The sequence below is a fragment of the Sceloporus undulatus genome, chromosome 5 (genome assembly GCF_019175285.1).
Source record: "Sceloporus undulatus isolate JIND9_A2432 ecotype Alabama chromosome 5, SceUnd_v1.1, whole genome shotgun sequence".
Lineage (NCBI taxonomy): Eukaryota > Metazoa > Chordata > Lepidosauria > Squamata > Phrynosomatidae > Sceloporus > Sceloporus undulatus.
In genome coordinates, this window is record NC_056526.1 from 29,580,990 (window position 1) to 29,603,529 (window position 22,540).

Sequence of the window (22,540 nt, forward strand, 5' to 3'; positions counted from 1 at the left end):
TATTATTATTATTATTATTATTATTATTATTATTATTTTTACCCCGCCTTTCCAAAAAGATGATCAAGGAGGCTTACAAGGGCTAAGAAGATTACAATACAAGATAAAAACAATACGATAAAAGTTAAAAACATTGCTACAAGGAAGGGAACAGGAATCAGTATAAAACATGTATGTAGTAGTGATGAAGCAGGATCATTCACATTCCCATGATTAGTTTAGCATGCTAAAATATTGACATTCACTAGGTTCATGTTATCCCCCTAATGACACAGTACAGTAATCTGAATGATTCATCACCAAACATCACTTATCTCTACACGATGTAGCCCTGTAATTCTGTCGAATTCCAAAACAGTCTATCTGCCAGGCACAAAACACCAGCACAGCCAGTGGCATCACTAGGGTTGGTCTCATGGTGGTAATTCATAGTGTCTCATTGACGACCCATTGGCCTCCTCCCAAACCACACCATCTAGAATCCTTAGTAATGATTTTTTGTACTAATGTTACTCATAAATCATAATTCCCATGTATCACTGAACGTAATGGTAATAGCAGTGACATAAACAACTAGCAAAATTAAAACTATATCTTTAAATTACAATATCACATGCATGTGGTTTAAGTGAACATTTGGTAAGGTGTGATGTTTTAAAAGAAAATTTAAAAATAATAATTAAAATTTTTGATGTTCTTTCTCCTCCCACTGAGCCACACCTTAAAGGGACACAGGCAAACGTCACAGCCCATTTCTGCCAAAAGACAAAAGTTTGGTGAGTAGTGGTGTCACCCTTCCTTAGGGTGTCGCCTGGTGTAATCTGAACCCCCTGCACCCCTTTAGTGATGCCCCTGAGTACAGCTATTCAGCAAGTATTGGACTAAAATAATGAGTCAGTTTACATAACTATGTTTGCTACATGTTCAGTGTGTATTGACATTTTTGAAGGAAAAGGAACTGAAAGGACTGTTTGAATGGAGACCTACCATATACTAAGTGGCCCATGTTCCAGTTCTGATGGACTAGAAAATGGCAGCAGCATCCCCCAAAATTGAGAAAAACAGTACCTAAAGCTAGCCAAGTTATAACTGACATCCAAGGCAGAAAATCCTCCAAGTGCCTCTTCTGTTCCTTGACAGTGAAACAACAACAACAACAAATTATCACCAACAATTTGCTGACCTTTCATAGCACCCAAAATCAGCTGCCTGGAGAAGATCTCATAAACAGGACAGTCCTGCTAATCCAGGACGACAAAGTCATAACGTAAAACCTACGTAAAAGCTCAGTTATATGAATGCTATAAAACAATTGTGTAAATCAGATTTAGACTGCATCTGCACTTCAGAAATAGTCCAATTTGACACCACTTTAATTGCCATGGCTCAGTGCTATGGAATTCTGGGAATTGTGAGATATTTAGTCCTCTAGTGCCACAACAAACTACAATTTCCTGAATTCGACAGTATTGAGCCATGGCAGTTAAAGCTGTGTCATACTGAATTATTTCTGCAGCGCAGATGCAGCCTTAGTTTCCTTGACACAGAGGATGAATGTTTCACATTAAGAGTGGCCTCTTATGTTATCACTAATTCAAAAAACCTTGCTAGGGTGTGTGATGGTGGGTGAGTTCGATATACATTGAATCCTTCCTCCCTTCTGAGGGCTCATTCCCACTGACATTTAAACCGGGTTGCGATTTGCCTTCTCTCCATGTTGGTAAATCGATTCCGAAAGGTCCACCATTCCCACTATGAAAGTGGATCTTTTCATTAGCCCCTTGTAATCGCTTCTTTTTTTGGCATTTACACTTACATTCCCACTAGTCAGTGATGTAAGTGGCAGCCTGGGCAGCTCGTCTTGGGACCTATATATATATATATATATGTGTGTGTGTGTGTGTATATATATATACAGTGGTACCTCGGGATACGAATTACCCAGCTTACGAATTTTTCAGGATACGAAAAAATCCCATAGGGATTTATTGTTTCGGCTTACGAAGGTTTTTTCGGGTTACGAAAAAACCCCGGCGCTGTTTTAAATGGAGCCGCGGCAGAGCCGCGGCTTTTTTTCCATTAGCGCCTATGGCAATTCGGGTTACGAAGGTTTTTCAGGTTACGAAATTAGCCGCGGAACGAATTAATTTCGTAACCCGAGGGAGCACTTGTATATATATATATATATGTATGTATGTAAATATATATTAAAGTAAATTGATAGAGGATTCAAATTATTGGTTTTGCAACTACTTGCCTCACTATGAGCTGCTGTCGGATCGCCTGGGTAATTGCAAATAGTTGCAAATCCAGTGAATCAAATCTTCTACCATTTTTTTTTTTAAATTGACAGAAGATTTGAATCATTGGTTTTGCAACTACTTGCCTCACTGATTGCAAGTAGTTGCAAAATCAATGAATTGAATCTTCTATCATTTTTTAAAATCATGAGCCCATAGGTCACGCCACAAGCTCAAAGGCAGTGCTGGGGTGGGGGAGGTAGTGAATCTACCAAAAACTGAGGACGGAGGGTTGTAGTGAGGCAGAGATAGAGACTGGGAGAGTTGGGAGGACTGAAGACGACCAGGTGGAGGGAATAAGGGAGGAGGCTCTGGGGGAGGGGCTAGGAGAAGAGGAGGTGGAGCTCAGGGCCCCTATAAGAGTGGAAGGAAGGGCTTGCGCGGGAGGAGGGAGAAGACGCGGAAGAGGGGGACGCGGTGAGGCGGTCGGGAAGAAGGAAGAGGAGGTAACCCGAAGTCCACGCAGGGCGGGAAGGCCAGTGTCCCTAGTGGGAAAAGCGAGTCCTCGTAGACCGGGTCCCCATGAATCAGTATACTTAAAGGACCCTCGCCTGGAAGGGGATTTTAGATACCCGGAGGAAGGCGACTGGTTGCCAAGAGAACCAGGAGGATTAGAAGGGGAATGGTGGGACCCCAAAGGAGAAGTTTGGGAACAGGGTCCAAAGCCCCAAGAGTGGGAAAAGGCGGAGAGAGAGGCCTTGGAAAAACACTCCGGTGGGAGGCGCCGAAGGAACTCTGCAGCGTCCTCAGAGGCTAGCGCCCTAGGAGTCTGAAGTAAGACGCAGGGTCTAAAAGAGGACGCCGTTACGTTTGTTGTTGCTTCTACAGCTTACTTTGTTATCTGGACTGTTGCCAATAAAGGCTTTATTGTTTCTGCACACTTGAGTTCTGCGGAAAGTTTGTTGCACACGTGCTGGTTTAGGACTCTCGTGCTCCCATAATGCAACCTGCTCCCGTAGCCCCGCCCACAAGGGTAAACACCCATCTGCCATTAGTCCCTCCCCTCCAGAATAATGCGATTCAGATCCGTCATTCCCACTTGTTGAACATGCTTCAGAATCAATTCTTTTCAAAAGAACCACCAAAGATCTAGTGTCAGGAAAGAGCAGGGTTTTTGCATTTGCCTTGCTTCATCACGATTGAAACTGATCACAGTAGGATTGGAACTGATTTCAAATGGAAACGATAGTCATATAACCGGATCAGCAATTTGCTTTAAATCATAGTGGGAACGTGGCCTTAGTTGGCTGCATATCTGGTAATCAGAGTTCTCACTGCATTGGCATTTTCCCTCACAGACAGAGAAAAGTTTCAAGGAAGAAGAGTAAGTACTAGCAGGTTTCCATAGCCACAGCCTTGCTCCTACTAGTGGCATTTCCATGGTGACTGCAGGGAGTTGATTTTGGGGTGGGGTGGGGGATACAGAGGGGAAACAGCTGCTTGTAATTCTGGGAGGGAAGAAAGCAAAAATATTATGAGTTTGCAATTGTGAATTTGAAATAAGGGGCACCAGGAGAGTGTCTGTGGGCCCACAACAAAAAAAGGGGGGAAGGCAAGAGTAGAAGAAGCAAAGATCCAATGGAGTATGTGTTGTCCTTCCTTCTCAGACAATACAGAAACCCCAGTCACTCTCTGTGAAATAAAACCTTCTAGAAGAGAAAAGAGAAGAAATCCCGCTGAACAGCTCTCAACAAATCATTCTTAAGCACTCATTAACAATCCTGTCCAAACACACATGGGAAGGGCCCCAGCATCATTCCTCTGGCCACCTCAGAAAGCAATATTCCCTCAGGCCAAATTATTATTACCATAGTATGCCTCTTTTCTTTTCATTCATTCCCATGGCTCTGTTTTCTTTAATGTCTCAAAGTTCCTTTCATTGAAGAATACTGATTTCTCTGAAGTGATTCAGGGGGACTTTCCATTCATGAGATAAAACAGAAAGAACTTGGTAAAAGAACGGGAAAATAAAGAGTCAGGTACACAATTCAGCGAGTCAGTTGTGTTTACTCCTGAAGAGACATGTGAGATTGTGCTGCTAGTTGCATGTAAAACTAGCCATGCCCCATGCTAGCACAAAACATTTTGCAGTACGAGGAAAAGGATATGATGGTGCATACCCCTAACTCCATTTGCAAAAGCCAACTGAATCTTACTTCAGTGCTAGTGGTAGGTCAGAGTCCTCCACAATCCCTGTGAGACATAAACTATTTTATGGGGTTATGGGCAACAAAACATCTCCTTGTAGATCTCTTCACTGCCTACTAGTTTGGGCTGGACTCATTACAAACTTTTAGTCCTGGTATTTAAGACCCTGCACTTTAACCTCCTCCAGTACCTGGCAGCTTGGCTAGCCTGGCATGGACCATCTAGGAACTTCAGATTTACAGGCAAAGGATTATTGGTGGGTCCACCAACATGTATAGCTCTGTCAAGGTTGCAAGCCTTTCAGGATCTTGGCTCCACATTGGTGGAACAGTCTTCCTTTGTACCTCCAGCTGGAGGAGGATCTAACCCATTTTCATAAACAAATAATAAATAATAATAAATAGTTTATTTATATTTCCCACCTCTCCCTGGGGATCGAAGCAGGAATGCATCCAATAAAATGAATACAATACAAATACAAAGGGTTGAAGACCTTCCTCTTTGATTCACTGGATTAAGCTGCTGGGTAAGGACTGTTGGGTGGGTAGAGATAGGTGGGGTGGTGAGGATTTTATATTTATGTTATAGCATTGTGTTTTATTGTTTCATTATTATATATGTCTGATGTTCCATCCTTTGGTGAAAAGGGCATTATAAACAAACATTATTAGCCTTTTCCGTGGCTGCCCCTAAACTCTGGAACTCCCTGCCCAGAGAGGCCAGAATGGCCCCTTCCATGTTATCCTTCCACCAGCAGGCTAAGACCTACTTGTTTAGACAGGCTTTTAAAACAGATGGTTTTTAAGGCATGTGATGGGGTGTTCTTATATTCTTTTAATGTATTTTAAGCATTTTAATCTTTTAAAAGTACTTGATTTTAGCATTGAATTTGTTTTAATTATTGTTGTAATTTAATTCTATTTCAATATACTATTTTTGTATGTTTTTAACTGTATGGTGTTTTTGAATGTTGTAAGCCACCCTTAGTCCCAGCCCTAGAAGAAGGGAGGGATAACAACAACAACAACAACAACAACAACAAAACATAACAATTCTGTTCCTCAACAGAAGGAAATGACTAGGGGCTGGTACCCCATCCCTTTCCACACTATCCAGTATTTACTGACTGAGGCAACTGTTTTACTCTACCTCATTATAGGCTGAATCTGTATTGCAGAAATATTACAGTTCAACATCACTGTCATGGCTCACTGCTATGGAATCCTGGGATTTGTAGTTTGTTATGGCACTAGAGCCCTCTGATAGAGAAAGCTATAGAGAGTTAAAGCAGTTTCAAGCTGGGTTAATTCTGCAGTGCAGGTTCTGCTTTGCCATGCTCTGCCATGCTCATTGCTTATTGAAGCACTGAGACAAAATTGATCCTAAGGGTCCCAGGAGCTAAAAACACTATAAACTAAGGAAAAGTTGACCCACTACTATCAGGGCCACAATTTCAAATTCAAGTGAAAGACAGGAAAGATTCAGGATATGTTTCTTTTCTTTGTTTTAAAAGACTTATTTCTAGCATATTTTAATACCCTTTCATTATATCACCAGTTATCACATTCTTCACTTATTGCCCTAACTCTTTGTTGGTTATTTTCAAATGGAGTAGATCAGTTGAACAGATTGGTTTTTTAAAGTAAATTTTATTACTTAAAACATCATAACATACAGCACAGTCTTCAATACTGAACAATTCCACAATGGATATTGTCCAATAAAACAGAGATAAAAGTGAAAAAAAAGTAGAAATAATTCTTCTTTGATTCACTTCCTCATTAAATATACTGGAATTGCATTAATTCTATTTTTAAATAACATTATAGTATTGTGTATATCAAAGCTAGAGTAAGCATCAATCAACCTATTCTCCTTAATTCCAACCTTCCCTTCTATTCTTCCTCTCCTCTTCCCATTTTGCTTTCCTCATCATCTCTTCTAACACCTTCATTAATTTCATTTCCCCTTTCTTTCTATACTTCATTCCTTCCTTTCCACACACTCTCCCTTATACTTCCTTCCCTCTCATTCCTCTCCTCCTCTCTCTTCTTCTTTCTTCTTTCTTCCTCAAACCCTCTTCACATTCTCTCTTCCTTCTAATTCACATACTCTAACCTTCTACACTTTCTACCACTCTCATTCTATCTTCCTTCCCACCGGTTAACAGTTTATTTTTTTGCTCTCACTTTTTTGACTTTCCATTACTGTTCTTTCTGTAGAAACGTATTCTATCTTTACTTCTTTCTAAAAATTTCCATTAAATTCTATTTTAGCTTACTCTAGCTACTACTTCTTATCTTATTATTTCATTTTTTATTTTTTACATTTCATGTACATTTTTGTTTTGTTTTCTTATTTTCATACATTTTGTAGATTTCCCCTTCATGAACTAATTAAATAAAAGATATTTCAACTTGTATATACAGTAACTACATATAGACATATGTGCATACACACACACATGTATATGCATATATATTTTTTACTCAATCAAGAAGAGAAACCTATCATCACAATATTTTCCCATATTTCTTTTAGGTAATTGATCACCGGATTCCATTGTTCCTTAATTTTCCCATATGAATTTTATCATTTGTGTTAACCCATCCATTTCTATGGCATCGTATAATTTTATCAACCATTCTTTTATGCTAGGAATAGAGCTGGACTTTCATTTCTGTGCATATAGTTATCTTGCTGAGTTTAACAGATTATTGAATGGAGAGTCAGAACAGAACAGAAGTTTATTATACTTCAGCAATTTGCCGTTTTGAAAAATAATTCATTGACTCTCAATGGAGAGTCAACGTGTGAATATATCCCATTGATTTAGTGAGTCTACTCTAGTTGGGGCAAAAACAATAGGATTCAGGCCATTGTGGAATTTCATACAGCTCTGCTGCTTCATGTTCCTCTGTCTTCCTCCCTGAGTTTAATAGGAAGTCTAGTTCTCTGGCCAGACTTTGTTGCGTTATGTCTTCAAGGCATTTCCAATTTATGGAGAGCCTAAGATGAACTTGGCAGGAGGTTTTCTTAGCATGATTTGTTCAGAGGGGATTTGTCATTGCCTTCCTCTGAGAGTGAGAGTGTGTGACTTGCCCAAGATCACCCAGTGGGTTTACAGGGGTGGGCAGGGATTCCAACACTGGTCTTTGGAGTCCTAGTACAACACTCAGATCACTATATGAGACTGGCTCTCAATTAGGGAACTACAGGCCCTCCAGAGAGACATTTTTCATGACATATGGATGAGAATAAGTGAATGTGATGCAGATATAAGACAGTCCTTTTCTTTGGGATCAAATTTAAAAAAAAAACACAATCGTCAACATTTGGTTACAAACCCCCAATGCTTTGGGCACTGTTATTGTCTTGTCCTCATTATCTTGGCGGGGCTGGGTGGTAGAATATTCTGGAACCCAACAGAATATGCTGGAGTACCAAATTGCACTCCTTTGGTGGGGACTACAACAAATCCTAAATACTCTCCCCCCCACACACACACACACACAAAAACCCTCACTGGTTGTTCCCTCTGCTGCTTGCCAGGCCATAGGAAATTTTAAGAAATGCTACTTTTTCTTACCTGCAAATTACAAAATTTCCTCAAATACTTGTTGCTTGCAAAGGGATGAGCATTCAGGGCTGCCATTAGTTAGAGTGAGGCAGCTGTCTCAGGCAACAGATGGGAAGACGTGAAAGGGAAGTGAGTGATGAACTGTTTAATTTTATTATTGTAATTTTACTGCAGGGAAGGCAGAGAAGTACCTCTGGGACTTGCTGCCTCATTGGCCAAAATTAACTTTGCTGGCTTTTGGTAATATATACCTAGACTTGGGTGAAGGGGCCTGGTACTGGCACCTGAGGCAGCAAAATGACTTGGGCTGGACCTGTGAACAACTTTTATTTTACTGACATTAACAGCTTCCCATTTTAAATTCAGGACATTTAATTCATTTACAAAAATAATTTAGTGTACATTTCTCTTGTTCACTGACTGCTGTGGATAAAGATTTCTAAGAAAAATTAAATCCTGTAAAGTCATGTGTCAGCTTTGTGTGTTCCTTTTAATTTGATTGATGATGCACCAGCAGCAGATGAGTGGAAGAATATTATTTCAAGCAAAGGGAGTATCTTATAACCCCTTACCTTACAGCCGTACTTGTTTTTTGGTGATCTGTGGGCTACTTTAATAATCTGTTCATTTTCTCAAATGGACTGTTACTATTAGAAGGTACAAAGACATGATTTTGTGCTCAGTTCTGTTAGTATGGCAGTACTTTTGTTGTAGTAGTATTAGAATTCTGACTTTTATAGTGGAATAATAACAAAAAGAGTATTTGAGAGTGGTTTCAGATGGCTCTCACATTAGTGAAGTGATGAATCTAGGGATCAAGCTATAGTAGTATAGTATAGTATCTCTGGAGATCAGGGTTCAATTCTCCCCTTGGTTATGGAAACCCATTGGGTGACCTTGGGTGTGTCACACACTCCCAGTCCCAGAAAACCCCATTATCAGTTTGCCTTAGGGTTGCCACAAGTGGGAAATGATGTGAAGGCACACAACAACAAACACATTTGTTATGGGTTTGAATATGGACTTTAAAAGAATTCTGCAAAGCGTATAATCCATTTGGGAGTGAATGGGTTCATCTCCTTGGATAGATGCCGAGATAATACTAAAGCCCAGAAAGTACTCACCACACCACTGCACATAAACCACCACTGATAAAAGGACCCACTGTAGCCATATATGGAGAGGAGAAAGAGTGAAAGATAAATGGCAGAAAACAGCATAGATACAGGCTGTTCAGGAATAATTCTATATGGTAAGCCAGAATCTGCCATTGCTTTAATTTTATGGCTACATGAGGTCTAAATCTCTGGTAAAACTCAGCTTTTTGTTAACACAGGATCTGAAGCAGGACATAAGCACAACCATACCTTTACAGTAGGAAAACCAACCTGTGATTAGGAACTCCAGCTGTTCTGGATGGGGTTGCTCTTCCTCTGAAAGATGAAGTTCATAGCTTGGACCCAGCACTGCTCCTGGAAAGCCAGTTTGCTGCAGTGGCTAGGAGCACATTTGCCCAACTTCAGCTGGTACGCCAGCGGTGCCCTATTCTGGGGAAGACAGATCTGGCCACAGTGGTTCATGCCTAAGTTATCTCTTGATTAGGCTACTGTAATGCACTCTACATGAAGCTACAATGTTTGGAAGCTACAACTAGTGCAATATACAGCAGCCAGACTGGGGCAGGTTTGCATTTTATAGACCATATAACACCAGTCCTGCAAGAACTGCTCTGGCTTCCAATTTGCTTCTGAGCAAAATTCAAGGTGTTGGTGTTGACCTACAAAGCCCTAAATGACGTGGGAGCAAGATATCTGAAAAGGCCTCTATAGCCCCTCCCATATGAGCCTGTCAGAAATCTGAAGTCTTCAGAGGAGGCCCTTTTGCATGTCCCAACACCTCATGAAGTTAGGTTGGTAACAGAGCTTTCTATCTAGCAACACCTATCCAAGGAAATTAGGCTGAATCCCTTTCTTTTATGCTTCCATCAGGCAGCCAAAACAGTGCTGTACCACGTGACATTCAATATTTGAAATTGCAGTTTTAACTATTTCAGATTATAGGATCAGTTTTACACAGATTTTAGGAGTTATAAAAAGTTTTTTTTAATGTGTTTAAAAACGTTTTTCTTTATATTGTTTTATTTGGTTTTTATTTGTTCATCACCTTGGGAGTCCTTATGGATTGGGAGGTGATAGAGAAATACTATAAATAAATAAATGCTCGCATGTTAATGTTCACTAGTTAATAGTACTGAGAGACATACTGCCTTCAGTACTGTGGTAGTATATAGTGTTATGGCTAGTAGTTTTAACCTCTATGAATTTATTTAATTCAATTTTAAAGCCGTCTGAACAGGCACCTATCATTATATCTTGTGGTAGTGAATTTCACAGTTTAGCTATGTGCTCTACAAAGTATTGTATTTTATCTGCCCTGAATGTTGCACCATTCAGCTTTGTTGGATGACCCTGAGTTGTAGTGTTTGGAAATAATTTGAAACTTCTTGAATTTGTGAGTATGTATTATTTATAGTCTTCCACAGGATGTTGATTTAGCTGCATTTAGCTGCTTTATAGGGCATACCATAACAACTGATTTACCATGGTCCATGGTCTGAACAGGACAAACATATCACCCCAAAATGGCATGGTGAGATATTGCCCCCTCTGCTTGGACAACAAATCACCAGTGGCTGCCATATTAGTACCATTGATGACTGAACTGTATTTGCAAGAAGAAAGGAATAGGTGATATTTTCTTTTTATAAAAGCTACATGTAGAAGCTGCACTGCATTAGCACTTACAGCTTAGGAGAGTGTGGTTTACCATAATGTAGAGGACCTTCTTTTGTTGGACAATTTCCTGGGTATTCTCCAGAAACAGGCCCCTTTTCATGACATTTTTAATGGATTTTAACAGCTATTTAATTCTTGATCCCAATCAACTGATTTTGTAAAATTAGCAAACTCACAAGTGGGGCCATAAGGTAGTCAGTGGGTTATTGGGAATGTAGAATTTAGAACAGTCATCTCATGCCAGATAGCAGCATCATTTGAATTTGTGTTTTGTGATCAAGCAGAGTCTGGAGATATACTTTTGTCTTAACTTGAAGGAGAGCTATTTGAAGGAAAACTGTATGGCAAGGGGTTGACCAACCCTATGATTCTATGTGATCACTGGCAGATAGGTTCTAGAATCCCTATTGGCATAATGACAAAATGATAATAGTTGTTCAGCATAACCAGAGGCATCAGTAGGGGGATGCGGGGTGTTCAGACTGCACCAGGAGACACACCCTGTGGGGCGGTAAACTTGATAGGAATGGCATGGCTGCTGGATGAGTGAGAAAGGGCATCACTGCCCTTTCTCACTTGCCCAGCAGTCACGCCAGACCCCAAACGAGCTGTTTGCTCCTCTCAGCAGTTGCCATTGCTGCAGAGCTGGTGCCTTCTATTCAGAGTCTGGCACTGCTGCTCATCCAGCAGCTGCACCAGACCCTGAAAGGCCCCTCCGAAAGCCACAGAATCAGCCCCTCAGGAGTGCTGCTGCAGGGTGGTGCTGGTGGCTTCCATTCAGAAACTGGCATGGTTACTGAGTGAGATCCTAAATAGGCCCTTCAGAGGCCACAGCACCACTCCTCAGCAGAGATCTGGCCTGGCAGTGGCTGTCCAGGGAGAAAGCAAACAAGACAGCAGAAAGGAGGAAGTGAGGCAGTTCATTCTTTCCAGGCTGCACACCAGGTGACACCAATGGCATTGATGCCCTTAAGCATAACAATTATATTTTGTGTTCTGTAGCCACTACTAGATAGTTTATGCCTTAGCCTAGCAGTTTACAGATACATTGGTGGCTAGGAACAGACTCGGACATCTCGTTAGCAATTTGCTTGTATTATTATCATATCTATTAAAATGGGAGATAAATCATGTCTCTGCAGTTCACTTTCCTTCTTTTGTATCTGTCTTATATAAGTCTAGGGATTCCTTTTCCAGTTGCCTGGCTCCCATCCCAAGAAACCCTGTCTCTGGCAGTGTTTGCCCTAGAATGGTTTGGGAGGGTAGAATTTGCTGCTTAGAAGCCTGATTCTGTCACTTGCTGTGAGAAGATGCAGGAATCCACCCGCTAAAATATTGTCTATTTTCAGTATTAAACAATATCTGGAAGATCCCAAAACTTCAGTAAGTTTCAGCTCAAAACATACAGTCAATGCATTGTCATAGCTGTAATTTAGGAGTTTATCACATGGCTTAAAAATCTGTTTTATCTCTATCCAGCTTAAGTCTTAATTCAGGCTGCATCCTGATCTTATCAAAAGGTTTTTGACACCGAATCTGTGGCCCAAATACATTCTGGGTGCATCCCCACTTCCAGTAGTGCTCCTCGCGACTCTTTTCAGATCCAGGAGTTTACCAGCTTAAGAAAATAGCTGCTGGAGCTCTCATGGAAGTGGGGATGCACCTGGGATGTATTCAGACAGCAGATTTAGCGGCAAAAGCCTTACAATAAGATCAGGATGCAGCCCAAAATAAGACTTAAACCAGATAGAGGTAAAACAGATTATTAAGCCTTGTGATAAACTCCTTAGACTGTAATCATCTTCTTGAGTGCAGGGACCACACATCTTAATAAATGTTACACTATTATATAGCATTGGTATTGTATATAATTGGTGATACTATGTCAACGAATAATGATAATTTTGCTGAAAATGTTGCAGAGAACATCTGAACTAGTATTTGCAGAACTAGTAGCTTAGAGCCCTAAGATCTTCCGGAGAAGGCTTTCTCTCAGTCCCTCCACCATCACAGACTCGCTTGGTGAGGACACGAGAGAAAGCCTTCTCGGTGGCTGCTCCTGCCCTCTGGAATAATAATATTAATATTAATAATAATAATAGGATTTATTTATATGCCGCCCAATCACTGGGAATCCGGGCGGCTTACAACAGAGGGGATAATAGATGGTTCCCTGCCCTCAGGCTTACAATCTAAAAAGACACAACACAAAAGGAGAAGGGAATGGAGGGGGGGGAGGATCAGGTCCAACATTCTTCTCTCCCTCTGAGGCCTGGACCAAGGCAGATGGACTGGAGGGAGGGCTCTTTTTCTTAATCGAGGCCGGGCCCGATGGCGTTGGGCCTGTCCTTTCGCTCCCTTTAAGGCCAGAAGATGACAGTTAGAAGGAGGGAGGGGAGGGGCTCTTCTTCTCATGCCCTTCCATGAGAAGCAAGGCTGGCCCCCTCCTTACTTGCCTTTTGTTGGCAGGCAAAACTGGCTCTATTCAGGCAGCCTTTTAATGTGTAGTCATGGGATGGGTTTTATATGGGATGAGTATTTTGATTTTATTGTGGTTTTAATGTTTGTGATTGTATATTGTTTTTAGCTGATATTTTAATTGTTTTATTACAATATATTTTTAGAATTTTTATTTGTGAGTTGCCTTGGGTCCCTTCAGGGAGAAAGGTGGAATAGAAATTAATTAATTAATTAATTAAAATAAGCATTATTAAATATATAAAGTAGGGGAAGGATCATAGCTCAGTGACAGAGCTAGGCATGTATTGGAAGCATTGTATTGTATTGCCACTTGATGATGAGCTAGTTTTATATTAATTGCTATTCTGTTTTATCGATGTGTTTTATGTGTATTTTAGTGAACTGTAATCTCGCCTTGATCCATTTGGGAGAGGTGGGAAAATATAAATAAATTATATTATTGTTGTTGTTGTTGTTGTTGTTGTTGTGTTTTCAGACTACAGTTCCTAGGGGCTGTGCTAGCTGGATGAACTTAGGAGTTATAATGTGCAAATGTAACTTTTTTGAGGTCTGAGCCAAGTGAGTGCCTTGTGTATAGAGGACTTCATGTTCAGATCCTGACATCTCTGATTAAAAGGAGATCACAGAGCATGTGATGGGGGAAAATCTGCACTTGAGGACATGGAAAGCTACTGTAAATTAAGAATTAAAAGACAAAATTGACCTGGATGGACAAGTAGTCAAACCAGATTTAAGGCAATTGCTCTATGTTCTTTTACAAGTATGATGACTAGAGGGGTCTGTTCTGTGTTCTTGTATACTTTCCCAAATAGAACAAATCCTGTGGGTTTACATTTTTTAAAGCAAATGAGACCCACATTTTTGTGATTTTCCATGCTTTCAGACCTCCAGCCACATTTCATTGCCTGCCAGGTTTTCTGTCCCTTCTCCTTTTTTGCAGGCAGAAAAAGGGGACAGGGAGGATAGAATTCCTGATGGCATCCCATATATGGCTAGCAATGAACTGTGTTCAGATTTCTGAGACATCCATTTTGTGGGTCTCTCTCAGAACAATTTAAATTGAATACACTTTAGGTATCCATGGGAAATACCATTGGGACTCACTGATTCTATTGACTTATTATTTTTATTTTTTAAAGCTGGAGCTATTTTAAAGCTAGAGCCACACACTTTCCATCTTTGTAGTGTTAAATGGCATTTCAAATAGATCAATGAAGTTGATCTACAATGAAGTTGGCACACAGTTATATCAGAACAAAAACAACTGCCAAAAGAAAGAAAAAAGAAAGAAGAAACATGCATGCCCTTAAATTGTTCTTTCTGACTACAATTGTCCCTCAGTCAATCAGTAATACAAACAATGGACTAGCTAATGTGTTAATTCAAGTCTAAGATCTAAAAATAATTTTCAAACAACAGTGTGACATATGCTAATTATGAGGCTACAGCTATAAAGCGTATAGCTCTTACTTGTAATCAGATCTGGGAAACATTACTTTTGGGGCTACAACTCCCATGACCCCTACTATGGCCATACTTGCTGAAGAATTCTGGTAGCTGTAATCCAAAACCTTTCTAAATTCTGCTCTAGATCCATTTCTAGTATTCCTAAACTGGTCTCTGTGGTTTAACTGATTTCTTGAAACAAGTGCTGATGGGCCACTATTAGTACATGAACAAGACTGGAGAGATATTATATTATTTTTTTAAAGAATCCTTCCCCATCTGCTTGAACAGCAATGTACTGTATTGTTTGTGAGATGATTGCTTTCCACTTGTCCTTCCATTCGCCTGTACCAAACTGTAACTGAAATGGAATACAACATCAGATTTGACCCTAAAGCCCAGAGCAGCTGAGTAAACTGGCTATTAAAACAGTAGCAGGGATGAAAACTGGTATAATGGATGTTTTGTGGCTGAGTGATTCAATAGATTAAGCTGGGAGAGGCATGTAATTGGTGATAATCACAGCAATTGGAGCTTCTGGACTGCTTTCCAGTATTTACACACTCTAGTATTTTGCATGTGTGGATATGCTCATAAGTATTTGCTTTCTGCTTGTTGAAGATCTTATTGATCTCAATCTGCCAGTCTGTCATTGTTTTCATGCACTATCTTCCTCTTGATAGAGTGGAAGAAAGGATTTTGCAGTGCACTCAAGCATGAGAGTTTAAAAACTAAATTGCTGCACATGTAATAAATTGTCTTTCTTTGAAGAAACAAGATCTTGAGGTCTACAGTAGACTCACCTTTTAAATATAAAAGATTTCAACCAAATATGTAGGACATCCCGGTCCTTCTCTTGTAAAAAAAATTGGTCAAAGAAGGACTCAACAAGGTACACAGAAATATTGGAGCACTGAACTAGAATTTTACAGCAGGCACAATTTGCTGCATCATGGAGAATGAGTGTGTATGTGTTTGTGTTTTCAAGTCTCCTGTCCATCTACAGAAACCCCATGAATTTCATAAGGTTTTCTTAAGTAAGGAATCCTCAAAAGTGGTTTTGCCAGTTCTTTCCTCTGTAATATAGCCAACAGCATCTGGTATTCATTGGCAGTCTTTCATCCAAGTATTAACCAGGACAGACTCTGCTTAGCTTCCAAGATCAGACAGGATCTGGTGCCTTTAGGGTACTCAGGTTGGGAAATGGATACCCCTCCTTGATATTGAATAACAACACCTTTCCTCTCTCACCCCTGTTTATGTGAGCTAAGACTGATGGGAGTTGCAATCCATAACATATTGAGGTGGAGGCTCAAACATTCTCCAGCTCTGTCAGTCATCCTTTCCATTGTAATAGAACTAAATAGAGTAGGTATACAAACTAAATCATTTGCATACCCTGCCAAGGATATATAAATCTAAATCCATTCATGCCGCCTTTCCTTATATTAAGCAATAAAATAAACAAAACATTTAACACACACACACCAAAATCCTTCTGCAAAAATCTGTTTCACTAAATTAATGTGAAACAATGCCCTGTTTGTTATATCTGTTGAAATGGATATCTGAGTAGATTGCCAAATAGAGGAGCCTCCTGAGCCTAGTAAACTAGGCACTTACCTGGGTCACGATTCACTAAATCTAGGTCTGTATCAGTCCTAATGGAGTCAGATGGCACCTAATGGAGGAAGTAAGTAAGGGTATCATTTAGGGTGGACCATTTCCTATATTTTAAGACACATACTATTTTCATCAGGTGCTTCTGTTCCTCTACTTATATGCTGCTGTTATTTGCTGTCAAGTCAGTTTTGACTTACAATGACCATTAGACCCTTACATTTCTAAGACACCTTATTACTATCAGACTCGCTAAAGTCTTTGCCAGTATATTCTACCCATCCCACAAGTGGGTTTCTCTGACAGTCATTTTGGTGTATGTTCAAAACCAGTTTTCATTCCTCACTATTAATGAAAACCTGGCTCAAATTCATCCCTTTTTGTTTCTTTGTTTTGCTAGAATAGCTTCTTGTGATAATTCTCCATAACTCAGGGGAGGGCTAAGAATGTTACTTCTAAAAAAGCAATACTATTATGTGAAATAGTATTGTAATTTTGCTATAATGAGTAATTGTAACTCATTATTTTGAAATGTCACTATAGAGCCATTTTTATGAAGGGATGCTTGGGAACAGTTTATCTTTTTTTAAGCTAAAGTTTTAAATGTTGTGAGAAAGTAATTTTTTAATGGAATGCATTATGTAATAAATTACAATTTTTGAAGAGTGAGGCAGTGGGTTGCACTTGTTGGCAACATTTAAAAGCAGCAAGCAAAGTTACTTTTAAAAAGTAATGTTCTAAGCAATTTCCTATCCCAATATACAGGATGGGCTGCCAGACAAGCAACATCTGGTTAAAATGGAATAATTACTATAATTTCTCCCCCAAAGTGGTAGGGATTCTTTCTTATGTATGGTTTTGTTCTTTCATCAAGACACCTATTTGTGATAGTTTGTTTAGGGATGGGCTGCTAGAACTCATCTTTTATGCTCACTTGAAATAACTGTTTAAAATAATGAAACAAAAGAAGGTGACAAGGGAAGTGGGAATTGCATCAATGGCAAAGTTTTGGCAGATAGTTGTATGCCCAGACTTTGCAAATTTCATCTCACCAGTGCTGTCCCCAGACTGATGGAGACAATAAACTGCTCTCCCATCTTCTAAACTTTAAATACAAAATGGTGGTGGGCAAGGGCAATAAAATGCTTTCATTGGTGATCTGGGGAGCTGAATTTTAATCACACAAGTGGCACAGCCTACTCACCTCTCCCTCTCTCTTTGTTGGATCTTTTCCACGTTGAGCTCAGTACACAGACTGCCTATTGAGCGACTGGTATTCAGCAGCAAGTATTATTCAAGACTAGATGCTTGTTTTGTTGAATCTAAAGGAAAGAGTAAGAAGACTCCCTTCTTTCCCTTTTATGTCTCTAGACTGTCTTGCACTTCCCTTGAAGAAGAACTGAGTGCCAGAGTTTGAGAAATATTAGCACAGGAACTTTTGGAAGAGGGAGAAATGAAAGCAGTGCAGTGGGGTGGGATGGTGAGATTTGACAAGAGAAGTAAGTGCTTAATTCCTTGATATCAGGAAAGATGTAGAGTCTAAACTTTTTCTGTATTAGATGGAACTGCAGCTCTATTGTGACTGTTTTGTATGAAAAGCCTTTCTGTGTAATAGCCAATTGGATGAGGTGACCACAGCACCATTGTTAAGTTTTCCTCATGTCTTTTCACACCACAGACAAGATTTTTTCCAACACTGTTCCAACATTTTGCTGCCTGAAGCGAAACAGTATCCTGTGCATAGTACTGGAGTACTCTGCCAAGTTGGCACCTGAGGCAGAAAATCCCATAAGTGCCCTCTTCACCCTTTTGCATGGTGAAAATAGCAATAATGTTGTAACTGATTAACAATCTGCTGCCTTTTTGTGACACCCAAAATCAGTTGCATATAAATGATCATTCATTCTGTCTAATGGTAGGAAAGCTTTCAGTGTGGAGTGACACAATACAGGATGAGAATGTCTACTAAGGTGATGAATACAAACACCTTAACATCTGGATGTTATTCTAGGCACTGAAGCTCATTGACTCAGTTGTATAAATACTTGGACCCAGGCCTGGAAAAGCCTCCTAATTTTTTACCACTGAGTAACAAAATATATCATAACCTCTCTTATACCTGCCTGTTTTTTGAACTAAACCTGAAGTATGTGATATTCACAGGGTAACCTTTTAAATGGATTCCACAAGGAGATGAAATATGGAAACATTATAGGATAATCAACTATGAAGCTTTTATTTGCATGCACATGTGCATTTCTATAGTTTTTGTGACCCACAGAGTTCCAAAGGCTTTTGGTATGACCTGGTTCAGGTTCTTAAAGATGAGTCAAGTGAGCAAAATTCAATACAATTCAAGCAGCCTACCTGTGTGACCCATGCCAGTGTCCTGCTTATGCTGTGTGAATTCTGCAGTTCTTCAGGTACAGAAACAAGGCTGGGGATGGGGAGCTGATACAAGTTATTGCAGGCTGGCACTCCATTTGGAGGGGAACCAGGCCCCAACTATGCTGAAAATGTTGTTGTCATTGTGACAGAACAGCCCTAAATGCTGTATTTTTTCATCCTTTGAGAGCAGGAAGAACAGATGCTAGTCTTGTTCACAACAGCCCAAGTCTTGATGCTATGCAGCAAATTACTATATGAACTGTAGTTGTACTGTATGAATAATTTACGAAGAGCAAATTATGTTGAGCTGTAGTCCAACACACTGGGCCAGTAAAAGAATCCACACCACTCTTTAAATTGCTGTGGAGCTCTTTGGCTTTTACCACATGACACACAAATGGGATGGATTATACAAAACTGAAAAAATATTTGGAAATTGCCTTAATATGTTTGATTTGTAGAGGTCACACAACAGTCTTCATTGAGAACTTAGCTTATATTACTGCAGAACTTTTATCAATGCCCCCCCCCCTTTTGATGGGCAGTTACCAGAGATTTGTTTTAAGCATATTCCCTTTTCTTTGTCTGAATTATGACCCATGACTCTTATGTGCCAATTGGCTTTGTCATCAGGCTCTGCCTAATGCATACATCAGAGAAAAGAGACACATAGCATGAACTTCTAGTGAACCCCTGTGTCCTTGTTTACTGACAGCGACAGATAGCGGACTCAGTCCATTCATACTCATGTTTTAGAACAATTCCTGTCTCCTTCACAGTGTTGATATATTTCATCTGCAGAGGACTCCTGTGCTTTTTGGAGGGAGTGTTTTGCAATGCAGTGCTGCAATGTTACAGAAGGAGGCAGCAGGTGGCAATTAACCCAGTAACCTGGAGAAACTGTGGTTATTATAATTAGTGGAAGGGGTAGCATAATAATGTAGATATGTGTTGGCAAAGGGTCAAGAAACAAGAGGCCAAAGAGCTTTATTCAGCGGAAAGGAGTAACTTCACTCAAAATCAAAGCAGATCATGGGAGAATTCCTTTTTTGTATTGCAACCTAGAACTGCAGTCAAAATAGTAACATTTCCAAGCTCCTTATGTGCAGAGAGGACAACCCATAGGGACTTCCCATCATGTTTAAACATTGCTTGGCAGCCCTTAAAACAGGTACTCAGAGAAGCTTTATATTCTCTCTTAACAGTACAGGGCCCTATCCCAAACTGTATGTGACTGCGCTGACCCTTAATGTCTTAGAGGCAGTAGAGACTGGCACTTTGTGCTGGCCTGACCGCATACTAGGGCTGAACTAGGGCTGAGCATTCATATACGGCACACAGCATGATGACGTCCATGGCATGCAGCACCCAAACAGCACTGGCCAGAAGGGGCGTTGTCATGGCACATGAGCATGCCTATGATGGTCCTGCTCAGAGCAGCTTCTTTTAGGGAGTGGGTCGGTGCCGCAGTGTGCGGCTGCTGCAGCACTGACCTGTTTAGCTGCCTGTCTGTATAGTCCCTTATAGAGGGGAAGTTGTTACAGAATCCTAGACTATATATTCTGGAGTAAACTGAACCATTTGTCACTCTGAGCCACTCTTAAACTTAGCAGCCTTTGCATGCCTAGGCTCAATGATTACTAGTGTGAATATTTGAAGACTTCCTTTTCTTTTTCTTTTTCAACCATATTCATTGTCTTTCTGCTTCATTCTAACCTAGAATCATTTTCTCTTCCATTTGGCCATGTATTTGATTTGTAAAAATATTTGTAAGGGGAGCTGATTTTATAAGTTTTGTATAGAAACTAAGCTTGCTTCTTTTTCTGCTAGACCCTGTGGGAGTGGGAATGCAAGTGCAACTGGCTGATGTTCAGCTACTGCCTTACCAGTTAGATTACTCTGCTAGAGAGATCCAGTACACTCTCTTACATTTCCCACAGCTATAATGTTTGGCTGGAACAAGGTGGGAAAAACTGAATCCTTCTCAGAATTTGCATTTGTATTTGTGACATAGTGGCTAGAGCGTTGGATTATGACTCTGGAAACCAAGATTTGATTCCCCGCTTGGCCACGAAACCCACAGGATGAGCTTTACTATTCTTTTAAAAGTATTCTTCAGTTTTCTTTTTAAAAAAGCATAATTAATGTAATATGAAGTCTGGTCCTTAGGTTGCTACAGTACAAAAGATTCAAGCTCTTTTATAGTCTCTCATTGGCAATACTGTATAGTAAAAGTTACAGTAAAGCTAGTACAGCTTTGAACATTATACTGTTTGCATGTCATCATATTTTGTGCATTACAATGGAACTGCAAAAAGAACCAACGTGAGGTATAAAGAATACAGTGAGTAGGGATACAAACACCTTCTTTTGCACATAACCATAGCAGTGGAAAAAGAGACAATTGAATTTGCTCATGCTGCCCAATCTGATTATTTTCATAACATCTGAAGATTATGCGCACACACACACACACACACACACTCCCTGAAGAGGGGAACTGATATATTAGCCACAATAGACTTCATCAACCTAGTGCCCTCCAAATGTTTAGGATAACGTCCATCAATCCTGATCAGTGGTCATTGGATCTATAATCCCAACAGTATCAAAAACAAGCAAATTAGAGAAGGCTGCACTTAAAAACAGGATGCAGATTCATCATAAAATGTGTATTGGATCTGAAAATTTTCATGCTGAACCTTCCTATATCTCAAAAGTAACTAATAATTAAATAAAAGTAACCAAATTAATTATTAAAAGCAATTAAATACTTACTTGTAGAAGCTGTTGTCTGTAGTGCAAAAGAGGCATCTGCCTCATTGTCCTGTCCACTTCTTTGTCACCTCAACACTTACAATAAAGCACAAGACAACTGCATGAAGCACAGCATAATCCTGTTTGATCCATGTGACTTATATTTCTTCTCTACCATATAGTGAGATAAAACTGCTAGAGTTATAAAAGTTACTAAAGTTACAGTTACAGTGCAAAAGAAGTGAAGTTACCCCCTTCTAATGTACTTATACATTATTGGGAAAGGAGTTAATAGTGATTTGTAACTAATTACTCCATGTTGTGGCATTTTAAAGGATAATAAGCTACATATGACAATTATTTCCATGCATTCTGGCAAAATGTTTATTATACATATTTTGTTCTCTTGACTTAAAGGAAGAATTCCCAGCTGAACTGACTGGTTTTGATGATGATGTCTGTATTCTTTGAGCGACTGGAATATCAACAGTTTACCTAATTAGGCTCAGCATTTTTGCAAGCATAATATAATATAATACAGATGTATCACAGCATTTTAAATTTCAATTATATGGAATTTGAAATATAAATGAAAAGAAGATGCTGTTAAAAGCTCACTGTGTGTGTTTGTATGTTTGTGAGTGCGAATAAAGAGATGAATACATATTTGAATTAATGGATTTTGAGAATCAAAGTACATTTTCCTAGCCTGCATCCAAGGAACAAGGAGGTGAAGAGCAACTCCCATTGTTCTTCAGTCACATGTTGGCAGAGCAGAGCTGTTAACGTTTTAGACTGCAGGTACCAAAAGGCACCGAAGGTCATACTGTCTAGGGGATTATTAGAACTATCATCCAAAACAGTGACCTTTCCGAGCTGTATAGTAAAGAGGAATTAAAAGGAATGTCCATGTGGAAGTTCAGACCATATCTTAGGCACAAGCTGAATATGAATCTCTCAGGAATCTAATTTTGTTGTGTTTTTTAAATAAGAAATAACACCATAGACTGGGGGGCATAGGAGAA

At 39.7% G+C, this 22,540-nt stretch overlaps 1 protein-coding gene across 6 annotated transcripts in view; it reads left to right on the forward strand.

Moving 5' to 3' along the window:
- The window catches only part of RFX4 (regulatory factor X4), a 105,331-nt gene that overhangs the window by 16,372 nt on the left and 66,419 nt on the right, over positions 1–22,540 (forward strand). Inside the window, exon 1 of one of the 6 annotated variants that reach the window (XM_042470793.1) lies at positions 747–776. The exons of the other annotated variants lie outside the window; for them this stretch is intronic. The gene's annotated coding sequence lies outside the window, so the exon portion shown is untranslated. Of the gene's footprint in view, positions 1–746; positions 777–22,540 lie in introns of those variants that run through there. 6 annotated transcript variants of the gene reach the window in all.